Raw genomic sequence first — 14,969 nt, forward strand, 5'->3', positions numbered from 1 at the left:
GTATGTAGGTGCCAGCCTACAAAAAAATCCACTCTTCTACCAGGGACCACCTTTCATGAATTTTCACACTGGATACTCCTAGAACACAACACCATAATCTGAAGGCCACGTTTCATCCAATTTTCATAATGGACCCATCAACAACATTGAAACTTGGAAAATCATAACTGCAATACAACCATCAAATACATCTACATCAACCAATCAGTGAGACTCAATCATCGCTTTCTGAATTAACCACAACTAAATCAATCAATCACTGACAACCCATCATCATTGAAGCAAATAACAATCAATAAATCTGATCATTCAGAACATTGTTACCAGAATACAGTCACCAGAACACAAAGCAGAACCCAGAACTCTGCAACAATAAATAAAAACAACTAAAACTTTAAACATCATGCTTCATAAGGTATACGCTACTTCCATGTTTCGAACCAGCGTGTATATGCACTTTTACCAAGGGGAACAAGCATACAGATCTAAAAATTCCAATTTATGATGTATACGCTACTTTGATATGTTGAACCAGTGTGTATACACTCTTTTACTAAAATTAACCTACATACAAATCTGTAAATGCTAACTTAAAACATCTCAAATATTATAGACTTCAGCCATACCCATATCATCACATTTACAAAATAAAACACGCATCAGTATTTAGATCTAGACTATTCAAGATCAAACCACATAATGAGAAAACTTTTAAGCCTTTATGATCCCAGTCCATCAACCTTTTTCAGCGATATAGGTGACTCCTTAGATCACATCAAGCAAACCATCAGAAGCTCATTAACCTACATATATGATCGGACACCTCATAAGATATTCAAAATACTTGCACACCCTTGGCCTAACGATCTTCTCCTCCTTATCTAGTTTTAGGCCTTTCTCAATACCATGGACCAAAACTACTTAGGACCAATACCTTGGACCAAATACCTCGGACCAATTACCTTGGGTCAAATACCTTGGACCAAGAAATACCTTGGACCAAAAAATTTCGTTTTCCAAGATATACACGCTTTTCCTTTATTGAAAGTGCGTGTGTATGTATATGCTCCTTTTGTTCAATAAACCTGCGTGTATAGGCAACTTGGACAAGGTGAATGTGCGTATACCTCTCTTTCTTCATTCTTTGGAGTCTGATCTATAATTCTTTGTTGTTGACCTATTGCACTGTGATCTTTCATCTGAGTAAGTTGCAATCAAGGACAACACCTGTATCATAATGCCAGTAGGAATTACATACTACACATCTCAATGCTTGGAATCACCAAAAAATTATTCATTAATCTTCAAGAACAACATACATCTAGTAAGCTCCAGAACCTGAAAAAATTTGTAGGAAAACTACAGCCTCTGGGATAGAAAATCAAAACTTTACTAATGAGTTCCTCTTCCCTTTTATAAAGAGAATCCAAACAAAATAAGTTACAAAAATATCTTGAATTTATACACCTGTCTAGGATAATCGATTGTGTGAGTGTACCAATGGCCTAGATATCCTAATTATTACATAACCGACTTGGTTCCTTCTTGAAAATAAAATATTTACAAAATTTCAAAAATATAGTGGTATGTCATAATTTCCAAATCATGAAAATATCTATTGTTGGCTCACTTGATCTCTCGAAGTGGACCCATGCTCCACTACCTAGACTCGTAGTGGGTTAACCACCTGGTCACACCTTTGACATAATGTTTGAATGTCTAGAAGCATCACCGACTATCGAGGGGAACGAGGCTTGATTTTCATCTGGTTGTTGGAGATAGCCTCTCACAATGGTGGAAACATTTGAAGGGAGATGTTGGTAAGTGACTTTAAAACTAACCAATTGGTGTGAGGTTTGACAAAAAAATGCCAATTTGATTTGAGATCAATTTTACTCAATTACTTAATATTTTTAGTGAATTTGGCCCCCTATTCAATCCAATTCTTGAGAAAGCTTTCAACATCTGGCAGGGAATCCTCTAAATAGCTAGAGACAAGATTTGATTCATGTAAGGATTCATTAATGGATTCAACTATGGTATTTGACATTTCAAGAGCATCACTGATGAGTTTTTTAAATTAACGTATCTTGGCTTTCCATCTCTTAAGAAAGACCGATTTATGCATTTCATCAATTTTGGGAAAGTCATATTTCCTCCCTTTAGCATTATCTTTCCATGTTAGCATTTCATTGAGATCCTTCTTGGCTTCATCATAACATGAGATCATTTATACTAACTCACTAGTCAAAGTATTTCCCAATCTGCATTGTTCCTGAATCAAACTCAATTTCTCACAAAATAGTTCTTGTTGCCTCTGTAGTTGTACATTTAAATCATGGGCCTCCTATTTGAAATTCTTCAGTTGAAGGGTCCCAACCTATAATTGTTCTATTTTTGGTTGATATTCTAGGAGTTGTTTATATTTTTCCTTGATATCCTCTACATGTTGAATCCGAAGAGAGTTGAACTACTTTTATAGTTATGTCAGTGTAATCACCTTTTGATCTAATTGAGATTGCCAATGTGCTCTCAATTTTTCTTCCTTATTGATGAATGATTGTTCCATAGTGGAAATCTTCTCATCCTTCTTCATTAGTAATTATTTTACTTCAATCACTTTGTCCATGGTGGTAGATGAATATGCACTTGTGAACTGTGTTAACTTTCCAAGTTCATCAACAGGGGAAACTAAAGTATCCTTCCAGATAATGTCAAGAACAACTTGTGAATTTTTTCCTAGGACTAAGGCCTAGGAATTATCTATCCCCCTTTTCTTGCTTCCTCTTTTTACCAGTAGTTCTTGCATAGGGATGTAAAAAATGTCCATTAGAGGGATATCTTTAATGTTGAGGAAAATCTCTGAAGTAGGATTGATTGGAATAATCTCTTCTTCAGGATGGGTAACCAATGGTGTCTTCTCAACTATAGAATGCTATCGCAGGGTGTACTTTTGAGAAGAGGGATTAGTTAATGGATCTTGTTGTTTAAAAACATTTTCTCCCTCCATGATCTCTTTCCCTTGTTCACATTTCTTGGACTATTTTGAGGCTTGATAAAACTAGTCCCAGACCTGTTCCATGCTTGGTTCTACTGTATTCATCTTTCCTCTAGGATTTGAAGAACTAGTTTTTGTTGTTTGATGTTTTTGAGGAGGAAATCTCCTACTAAGTAGATGTTGTAGTACCCTTTAAGTGAAAAGACACCGAACAATTTGAAATAAACAAGTTTAAATTGTAACGGTCGATTCACAGGGGTTTATAGGTGGGTAAAGGAAGAGATGAAGTGGAGGGGACATGTGGAAGAGTTAGATTGGATGGAGAGAAAGGGGGAAGGGCAATGTATTAAATGGTTTCATGCTCACATAGTGGTGGTCCCAACTGTTGATGTAGCCATGGCATTGTCCCGATAGGTGGGGGGCTCATCTAACTTTCTGCAGCCGTGTGCTTGGGTAAGTTTGGAAGCAAGGCTTAACCCCATAGAATCCATCATAGTCGGTGATATACAAGATTCACTTTATTGACTCTGACTTTTCGGGGGTAGGCATTGGCTTAATGGTTGCACTTGTTACCTCGTCAGAGCTTCTACTGCGTGACTCCGCTTTGAGATGGATCGGGATCCACACCCCTAATTAAACATTGTTTAACCATTTAAATGTTAAAGCGAGGGGAAGTCCCACTTAACTATATAAATGAAAAATAGTTCCAATTGCCCCCATTTTTCATGAGGGTCCCATAACTCTATTACTTAACAGATCTCAAGAATATAGAGTGTATTCTGTCATTGTCCCTTGATGCTCCTTGGTCCCCGACTTCTTTTGGAATTGAATTAGAAAGTCACGAGATTTTGGGATTCCAGGATTCTGAGATTCAGGCCTCCAATTTATGTTATGGGGCTTCGTCATTAAACAACCTGGCTCCAACAGTTAACAGATGCTTGGTCCCCTCATCCCCGAATTTTTTTCAAATTGATTTTCTAATGAGTTACGAGATTTTGGGGTTGTGGGGTTTCCAAGATTTTTACATTTATATGACCAACTTTGACTACCTCTATATTTAGACCGAGGAGGCCATTAGAGGACTTCTTTATACCATTGGAAATATCTTCCAAAGAAATTTCTAGTTGAGTGGGTCTGATGTGGTCTTTGAGCTCATTTGTTGCCTTGGAAATGGCTTCAAACTCTACTATTATTTGCACCTTGACCCTTTTCTATAGGAAGAATAAAAGGAAGAGGAGAGTGCAACATCGGCTCCAACTACGGACAATGTCTTGTTGGCACGACACTGAGAACCTACAAACTAGTATAGTTCTTAGGTATGGAGCTGAAAATTTATACAAAACTAAAAATTAAATAAACCCTTCGATACTTACAATGAATCACTAGTATTTACAATGGAAGTGGATACATGAATTTAGTGTTGGAAATAATTCTTATGGTATTTTCATTCTTAGGAAGCTCAAACACTTCAGCATCTAGATTTTCTAGCAAGAATGTGTTGTTACCTTTTATTTCAGAAATTTTGAAGGGCCCAAACCATAAAGGATCAAATTTTCCATGTTTTCCTTTGTCTTCTCTCCTGATATCCTAGCTAAGCACAAGGTCACCTGGCTAGAAAATTTTGTCTCTGGCCTTTTTATCGAAAATAGCCTTCATCTTGTCCTGGTACTTGATCAAATTCTGAGTGACTTGTTCTCTAATTTAATTTAGCTCCACTCATTGATTTATCCTTGTAGTTAAGGGATTAGGTTCCTCCTCTGCATGCTGAATTAATTTAGCCACTGGCATAGCCAATTGACTAGGGAGAAATGTTCCCAGTTTTTCTTATTCTTTGTAATAGTTTTCGTTAAAATTCTCACCAAAGGCTTCTTTGATGACTCTGCTGACCCATTCCCCTTTGTATAATAGCTAGTAGAGTGAATAAGTATGACATTATACGTTTGGAAAAAATTAATGAGTTTTACAAACTTAAACACTTGGGCATTATCAGTCACTATCTTCTTCTAACAACCAAATATAGCAAAAACATTTTCTTCAAGAAATTGTATAACCACTGAATCCATTATAGTCCAAGTAGAAATGGATTCCACCCACTTTTTAAAATAGTTAGTAGCTATCAAAATCCATTTATCTTTTCCACTTAAAGGTGGGTAAATCTACCCAATGAAATCTAGCCCCCATTGTCTAAATGGTTCTTCCACGAAAACAAGAATTATAGGAAAGGGCGTCAATTTCTTATTTTCAACAAAAAATTGACATTCCTTGCGACCTTTTACCAACCTATAAACATCAAAAAACAAGGTAGACGAGTAAAAACCCTCCTTTAAGATATTATGTGTTGTAACTTTCCAACTATAATGGCCTCCACTATCACAACCATGGTATTCATTTATAGCCTCTGGAATTTTATCTTCTGTTAAGCACAACAATAATACACCAACAAGATCCTTCCAATACAACTGACCATTTGTGATAACATATTTCTGGGCTTTCATTCTCATAAACTTATATTTAGTTTTTTCAAAACCTGTTGGACAACTAAGAAATAATAGATATTGGAAAATACTTTTGTACCAATCTAAACAAAGATATTTATAAGTAATTATACTATCTTATTCACTAGATTGGATCTCCTTACCTATTACATTTTTTCTAGAAATCTCAACAAAAAAATTTATCCTCATTTCTTGACAGTTTTCCTCTGATAAGATCTTGGCTAAACTCTGCCCATTTATTAATTTAGTTGGCTTGATGTCCATGTTATACTCCTAAACTTTGGTTATCCACTTGCCTCTCCTACCCTCACTGTCTCCTTGTGTGAGAATGTCCTTTACAACTATTACGTAGAAAATTATCTTAGACTGCAAAATATATGTTTGAATAGCCTTCAAGGCCATAACAAGAGCATAGACCTATTTTTCTAAAATGTCATATTTTAATTTTGCATCTCCCAACACTTGGCTAAAAAATGCAACCGGTTGTTCTTTCTCTTCCTTTTTTTTCTGCAATAAGACAACTTCAACAATGTTAGGGAATGCAAAATAAAAGATCAGAAATGATTTTTGATAATTGGGACTAACCAAGATTAAAGCCTTTCCAAAGGCCCTTTTAATTCTTGAAAATGATTCTCTTGCCTCTGTAGTCCATTTAACATCTCTGTCCTTTTCCAACATGTCTATAATCTCCCTCACAATCTCAACATAGTTGGGCACAAATCTCCTCAAGAAGTTTATCCTTCCCAAGAAGACTTGTATCTCCCTTTTATTTCTTGGAAAAGGGATGGTGCTAATTTCTTCTACCCTTTTGGGATTTATTTTCACTCCTTCTCTTGAGACTACATTCCCCAATAGTTTACCTTCTTTGAGAGAAAATTGATATTTCTTTGGTTTCAAGGAAAAACCATACTTCTTCCATTTCTCAAATTGTTGCAAATGTTGTAAATATTATTCATCAGAATTTGAGAACACTATTATGTCATCCAATTAAATAACAAAAAAATTATCCTTCTCCCCAATGAAAGATATATCCATTTTCCTTTGAAAGGAAGCACCAGCGTTCATGACACCAAAAGGCATTCTGGCATACATGAATGTCCCCCAAGGTGTGAAGGTTATCATTTTCTGATCCTCAGGATGCACAATAATATGGTTGTACACAAAGAACCCATCAATCATGGACAATCTTGATGACCCCACCACCTTCTGAAAAATATAATCCATCTTGGGCAAGGGGTAATTGTCTTTTAGAGAATCCATGTTTAAGTTTCTGAAATCCACACACAATATAATCTCTCCATTTTTCTTCCTGATAGGCACCAGATTACCCACCCAATCCAAATATCTCAAAGGTACATTGATCTTGGCCTGAAGCACCTTCCTCACTTCTTTCTCTATAGACGAAGAGAAAGGGGATTGATCTACCTGTGTTTTTTTTGTAAGGTTTGAATCTAGTTTCAGAGGAATTTTATGTTGAATAATCCTAGTGTCATATATTTTCAAATCATCATAAGACCACGAAAAGACATTAGCATACTCCTTGAACAAGTCCACATACCTCAGTTTGTATTCTTCTAGGATCCCTTTGTCTAGATTAACCAATTTAGGTTGTTTCTCTATGCCAATGTTGTAATCTTTTGTATCTTCCTCATACTCCTTCTTTGTTGGTTTAACTACCACATCATTAGTATCAAACATTTTTTCCAATGAATTCGTTCCCTTTGGAATTGTGTTTCCCTTTAATTGCAAAATTATTTGCCCAACTATAGATTCTTCCCAAGGCACTTTCTTTTCAACTTCTTCAATTTCACCTATATCTTCATCTTCCTGGTCAATCAAAAAATTGGAAAATTGTCTTATCACCTCAATAAGCCTTTTAATATGATCTTGATCCTCAAAAACCTATTAGTATTTTACAGTATCTAGTGTTTAAGGTTTTTACCTGACCTCAACTTCATATCTGAGCAGGGGATTTTGTGTTGGCTTGAAGGTGTTGGTTGTTGTTGCTAAGGAATCAACCATTCTATTTTTCTCTCTAGGCAGAAATGAAATATTAAATGCCAACAATAAATTCTCAATCAGATCCCATACTTCATTTCTATAAGATTTCAACCTTGTGTGATTAGATTTCCATCGATTCCTAATTCTTCTTATAATCGGTTTGCAATCTCCAAAAACTATCAAACATTCAATTTTCACATCTCTAGAAACTTGTAGGCCCAACATCAATGCTTCATATTCAACAATGTTATTTTTAGTGTCAAATTCCAACACATATGAAAGAGAGATGAGGTTACCTTCAAGGGATATCAGCAACACTCCTACTCCATTTCCTTCCTTGGAATAGGCCCCATCGAAGTATAACTTCCACACATAGCCAACTTTCATTTGATGTTGATTGGCTTGTGAGAGAATTTCCACTTGGGTATCATCCATAAAATGATCATCCATTTCGAGCATATAGCATGAAAGATCTTTTTCTTGGCCATATACTAGAGAATTTTTTAGATTTTTTTTATTTTTGTGACAATATTCACAAACTTGGTTCCTTGTATAGCCTATGTTATTCTCCACCAAATACTGGAACAACGAAATAAGTGAGACCCAGTTTGATGGACCCTCCAAGCTTCATTCCCCATGATCTAGAAAGAAGCATTCTGAATCTTGCAGGAATATCTACAACTACAATATTCATTACCACACTCTTCATAGGAATTTGAGTCAACCTAACCACCAAATCCTTGATCATCCCAAGGAATTTCACTCTTTTGGAATCAAATGCATAAAAATCCTTATATATCCTTATTATCTACAATCCCAACTGACCCATGACATACAAAGGCATTAGATCATAAGAAGATCCCGAATCCAGCATACGATTATGCAACAATGGATCATGAATCATTAATGTAACATAAAATGGAGGGGTGGAAGGGAATTTCTCCTCCACGTGTGGGTCAAACATAACTACATGTATCTATTCCTGAAAGTTTAAACTATCTTATGTTGAGGTGACATGAGGGACATCCATGAATTCAAATATTTGCCTCTTATAGGCAAGTTGTTTCAAAAACTCAATCAAAGGGACAAATATCTTCATCTTTTCTAGTTCTTTTTGCATACTGAAATAAAAATGATTCTTCTTGAATTTTACTTGGTCTACTATCTCTTTACTTAATTTATGCAATAGTTTATGTAGCACAGGTCATTGGGCCCTATTTTCTGTAACACCATCCTCCTACATCTACCCAAGTAACAAGCTAACTAGGGTAAACATGTGACAAGAGGATACTGTGATGGGATTCAACCTCCTATGTGAACTTAAGGAAGTGGAATCAATGGAAACATAACATAAAAATACTCCACATCAACAATATGACTCCCAAGAACCATCCCAACCTCTCAGGTAACTAGCCCTTGGGTCCCACCAATGGTTTAGACCAATTAACCCTCGGACGCTCCCATGATATGGGCATGCATGTGTCTAAAAGGCTGTAAACACTCCCACAACATGGTATTCCAGGGTCCAATGACTATTTTGCTCAGTTTTGTGTCAGCGTCCCTCGGATTTGAGCCACGTTTTCAGGCCAAGAGCCTAGGTCACTTCCCATAACTAAATGACACCTTTAGAACAAAAAGATAACAAGGGAATGATGATTCAAATGCAATTACTTGAACAAGGGCTTGACTGGACACCTGCATCCATGACAGGCATTTCTTCAAACATATTAAAAATATGTAATCTACAAGTGTAAACAACATATTGATGCATAGGGATCTCATACTTATCTGAGAATCGCTAAGAAGCATTGTTCCCTTATACCATTAGTTTCATTATCATCTATTAGGTCATAGATACATTGTTCATTCATTTACAAATCAAAAAATGAGGAGAGCCACACATCATCACTGTCATAATACATCCTTATAACCAACATAATAACAATAGAAATATCAAGGATACATCAGCCATAAAATCCACATATAAAGTAGTACATTTATAGATAATATATCAAGGAGAGAACCTCTTATTTATGAATGAAAAATCCAACCCTGGATGGGACTACCACATTCCACCCGACCATAGAATGGTTGAACCAATTATTTCTTCATTCATTCACCCTCATGCCATATTCCAAGTATGAATGTGGGACTCAAACCAAAAAAACCAACTAGGTCATCCCTAGGTTAAACCACCTCACCCTCGTTAATAGAAAACAGGCTTTACCATAATCCACACCAGATCACTAGGCCAACACAATAAACATGTAATAATAGGCATCGTGATCTCCACCAGATTACTAGGCAAAAACAAGCATGGATGCCACTGGATTTTTTCACCTACAATGTGAGGAATTTTCATGTTTCCTAGTCTCTCAGGTTTTACTACAATCCACAGTCTGATCCAGTGATCACTAGGCCCTAAACCGAGACACCACCCTCTAGGTGTTACCGTATATCTCATCATTCACCAGCAAGGATTCCTAGGCATAATCAAGGGAGCCCACCTCTAGGCTTTACCATACATCCCACCATTCAACGATTGAGGATTCATAGGTCCACCAAGGCAACACAAAATCTGGCTTTACCACAACCCACATTCTAGTTCAGGGGTTACTAGGCCATGTGTTCTATCATTTGAAGATCCACCTCACTCAACTTAGAATCCATCTAGAAACCTAGCTCAACCAGAGCATGAGAACCCCATCACACCATGGTTATCCGTAAATGGAAAGCCTAGGCTGAAAACACTGTAACACTTGGAAAAACCCATGCCATAATAGAAAAAGAACCACATGCAATACCATGCATGCCAACTCTAGCAAGAAAAACACACATGTAAATTGATACCTACAAAGAATCATGTTGTAGCTCTTTGATCTTGTTCTTCCTTGTTTTCTCCTTCCTTCCTCTTTCCTTCTTTACATTTCTTAATTTGATGCCCAAGTGCTCCAAGAAAACTCTAAGTGTCCAAGAGTGTGAGAGAGAGAAAGATAATGGGAGAGCTCCAAAACTAAACTAACAAAAGGTTACAAATTGATTCTCAAAAACCTTTTTATCAATCAGGCCTCTATTTTCTTCATTTTCCTCCTCACATGTAACCTGTGACCTTTCACCTTTATTTTCCCTTAATTTCCATTATTTTCATAAATAAATGTGCCAAAAATGTCATTTTTCCTTTCCAAAGCCTTTGTCATTTCCTTTTCCAATGTCCTTAGCCATAATAAACCAATGAACACCCACTAGGATGTTTTTCCAAACATGCAGCTTGGAATAAGTGTTCCATCAATTATGGTTATTATTTTTTCCTTTATTAACTTTTGTTACATGGAATTTTTACCAGGGTTGTTACAGAACCCTTCCCCTTGGGGGACACCATCCTCGATGTTCAACCACACCTATACCTCAGCAAAACCACTGAAAAGAAAACATATTTCCCGTGGAGCTTAATAACATAGCTCGATGTAGTATTTACAATGATCACCCCACTAAAAACAAAACCAACATGACAACATAATGACATGACACCCATACTTCTCCACTTATTGGAGCTTTATAACACAACTCATGGAGGTATTTACATCCATATACATATGTACATATATCTAAAAATCACACCAAAACATATGCCAAAACATATACTAAACAACATACCAAAATTGATTTGCCTCAACTGGAAATCAATGAAGGATACATAGCCCGCATTTGATATTCCATATACCATGTAGCTTCATTGGGTCCAAAATTCTCCCATTGCACTTTAACCTGCATAATTTCTTGGTTTCAGAGAATGAGCACCTTTTTCTGCAATATACACTAAGGCTCTAGATGGAATTCTTCATATGGCTCCACTTGTAATATAGACCAGTCAATCACATGATCAACATCTTTAGCATACTTCTTAAGCAATGACACATGGAAAACATCATGGACTTTCATTTTCAGAGGCAGTGCAAGTTGATGGGCTACTAGTCTGATCCTCTCAATAATCTTGAAAGGTCCACAAAATCGTGGTGCCAGCCTGGCACATGATCCAATTTGCAAGGAGCTCTTCTTTGGTTTGATGTGCAAGTACACCTATTCCCAAAACTGGAACTCCTTGAAAAACTTGTTCTAATCTGCATATCTCTTCTGACTATCCTGTGTTTCCTTTAGATTCTTCTTGATTACCTATATTTCTCACTCCATGTCTTCCAACATGCCCAGTCCAATCAACACCTTGCTAACTGGACCACTCCAACTTATGGGAGTATTACAACTCCACCATACAATGCCTCAAATGGACTCATCTTCAAATATTCTTCATACCCATTGTTGTAAGAGAACTCTACCAGTGGAAGATACTCTTCCCACTTTCATTATTGATGCATCATGTACATATTCAACATGTCCCCAAATATCTTGTTTACCCTCTCAATCTATCCATCATTATGCGGATGATAAGTTGTACTCGAGGCCAACTTTGTTCCCAAACTTGCAAAAAACTCCTTCCAAAACTTGGAAGTGAACTTTGCATCCTTATCTGACACAATCTTCTTCAGAACACCATGCAATCTAACCACAACTCTAATGAATACTTGTGCTACATCGCTAGATGAGAATGTAGACTTCACTGGAATGAAGTGCACTAGCTTTTTCAACCTTTCCATAAAAACCATGATGGAATCATGTTGTCTTACTTTCCTCGGAAATCCTATGATAAAGTTCATGGAAATGACCTACCATTCACATTTTGGAATTGCAATCAGCTGTAGAAGTCCACCTAGATGCTTATAATCTACCTTCACTTGCTGACAATCAAAACACCTAGCCACAAACTCTGCTACATCGTTCTTCAAATTCGACCAATAATAAAAATTCTTAATTGCAGTTAATGTTTTCTGATAACCGAGGTGACCTAGATATGGTTTCGCATGAAACCCCTTCAAGATCACCTTCTTGAGCTCACTATTGTCTGTCACATATATCCTATATCATGTCCCTAAATCTAACCAATCGATCTATCGTGAGACAATAGTCCACATACTGGGCACCTACACCTGTACCTATACTCTATTGCAACCTATGCACAATCTCCATATACCTGATATCCTACAAGATCCTATATTATATATTTGTCCCATAGGAACTCATAGCCGCTATATGATTTACCTGTATCTGCCTGCTAAGAGTATCAAAGACCTTGTTCTCCTTTCCTTTGATGTATCTGATCTCAAAGTCAAACTAACTTATTTTCGCCAACCATCTAGCTTTCTTGACGTTTAGATTCAGTTGGTCAAACAAGTATCTCATCCCATTGTGATCACTCATCAATACAAAACCCTTGCCGAGAGTATAGTGCCTCCAACTCTTCAATGCATGTATGATCCTTGCTAGATCAAGATCATGCGTCAGATAGTTATGCTCATGCTTGTTCAGTTTCCATGACCCATAGCACACTACCTGTCCTTCCCGCATAAGGACTCCACCAATTCCTCTCTTGCAAGTATTCGTACATACTATAAACTCCTTTTCTGTATTTGTGATCTTTAACATTGATGCATGTGTCAACAATTGCTTAAGATACTCAAAACTGACCTCACATTCCTTTGACCATTCAAAATTCTTACATTTCCTCTGCAATGATGTAATAGGATAAGAAATCTATGAGAATTTCCTGATGAACCTCCTATAATAGCCTGCCAACCCCATGTCAGGCGGAAAGAGTCGATTGTGCGGACACAACCAACCTCCCTAGGAGCCTAAGACTCTCTAGTGACAAACAAGACAAACAAGAGCAATCCTTCTCTAAACATGCATTTACTATACGGGAAATCAAGTGTTTAGATCCTACCTGTAATCCAACGCTGTTGTAGCAGTCCAGCTCCGCTGATCCGGATGAGCTCCTCCTTCACTTTGAAACCTGCATACACTAACAATCAAACGATTAAATAGCACTTGATAATCTCATAGAATAAAACATATTTAACACATAGACCAAGGAATACATGAAACAACTCATAAATAACAAGTTATTGAGAAGAATGGACTCATTTGCATTAATAGGTAACAAAAGGAACAAATACAACCTGAGCCTTGGTGTTGTGCAAGTCCCTCCCAGGGTCCATCAAGAGTTCTCCTTTACTTTGACAAAGCTCACCCACTTCCAAATAGAACAAGCAAAGATGGCAATCTCTCCTCACAAGCTTCTAAATGGGAGTCCTAATTCCTGCAGCATTTACCCTTAGAAATGTATAGCTTTCAACCTCTCCTCCTTCTGGCCCAATGCCTGTACTTATAGTGCTCAAGAGGAAGTTAATCAGGTCCACCATCAATGGGATAATCCCCTCTTTGGATGGGATAGCTCCCCTATTGATGGGATAAGTTCCTCTTTGGTAGGAGTGCATGAACCATCTGGAGGCGCTCAATACACATCGAACAACCTTCTAGAATGCTCTAGAAATGACCACAAGTGACTTTTTAAAGATGAAACTTGCGCATTTTAACCTTTTTAGGGGGACGCACCTACACCTTTACATACAGAGCGTCCAAAGACGCAGTTTTTGTGAACATTGGGTGCGTCCCCGCAGGTAAGGTTGAGAGAACCTGCGTCCCCAGAGATAAATACATTTAGAAAGACTTTCTCTCTTTTTTGGAGTTTGACATGGAAAGCAGAGGCATAAGACTTGCCTAAGAGGGTAGCATGACTGTTGATAGAGTCATCCTAACTGTAAATGGTCATGGTGACATTTTTTAGTGTAACAGATTGCCCCCTAAAGTGCGAAGCCTGAAATAGATTAGGGTTTTGTATTATCTAGGAAGGGTGAAGCGCTTTATCATTTCAAGGATTATCTCGTGGAGAGCCTGGTCAGAACCTGCAATTTTCAACACAAAATACATGTATAAGATTATATCATCACTGAGGTAGGCATTCCCATACTCAGATTAAAACTTTAACTAACAGACTAACTATTCTGATACAGGAATGATCTTGCAGTACATCATAATCATAGACTTTTGTAGACACAGTATGGGCGCAGCCATCTGTTTGTGATTAGTCTACTTAGATAATGAATACAAAACTCCTCGCAGCCTGGATGGTAGAAACTAGATCCAGGGTCTTCATTTCTACTTCTCGAATTGGTACGATTCTAGCCATGCGAATAAATGAGTTGATGTCGAACATGGTAGAAACCACTTGATTACCAGTCGATGATGTAAACTGTTAACAAGCGTGAGAGAGACCACCAGTAATGTCAATGGTTCTCAAAGTACCCAGTACAATCCATGAGATGTGAATGAATGAGTTGATGTCGAACATTTCACGGAATCCTTTGATCGAAAGTCAATGATGTAAACTGACGTCAAAGGCGAGAAACCTGCCATTGATGCATGCAGACTTCAAGGTACTGACGATCTCTAAGTCATCTCTCTAGATAATGTGCTGATGTCGATAGAAAGCGACTCGTTGCAGGCAAGCCTGCAACACGAAATCA

This window comes from Pinus tabuliformis, chromosome X (assembly GCF_031772625.1).
Source record: "Pinus tabuliformis cultivar Carrire ecotype Pingquan chromosome X, CPIR1, whole genome shotgun sequence".
In the NCBI taxonomy this organism is placed as follows: Eukaryota; Viridiplantae; Streptophyta; class Pinopsida; order Pinales; family Pinaceae; genus Pinus; species Pinus tabuliformis.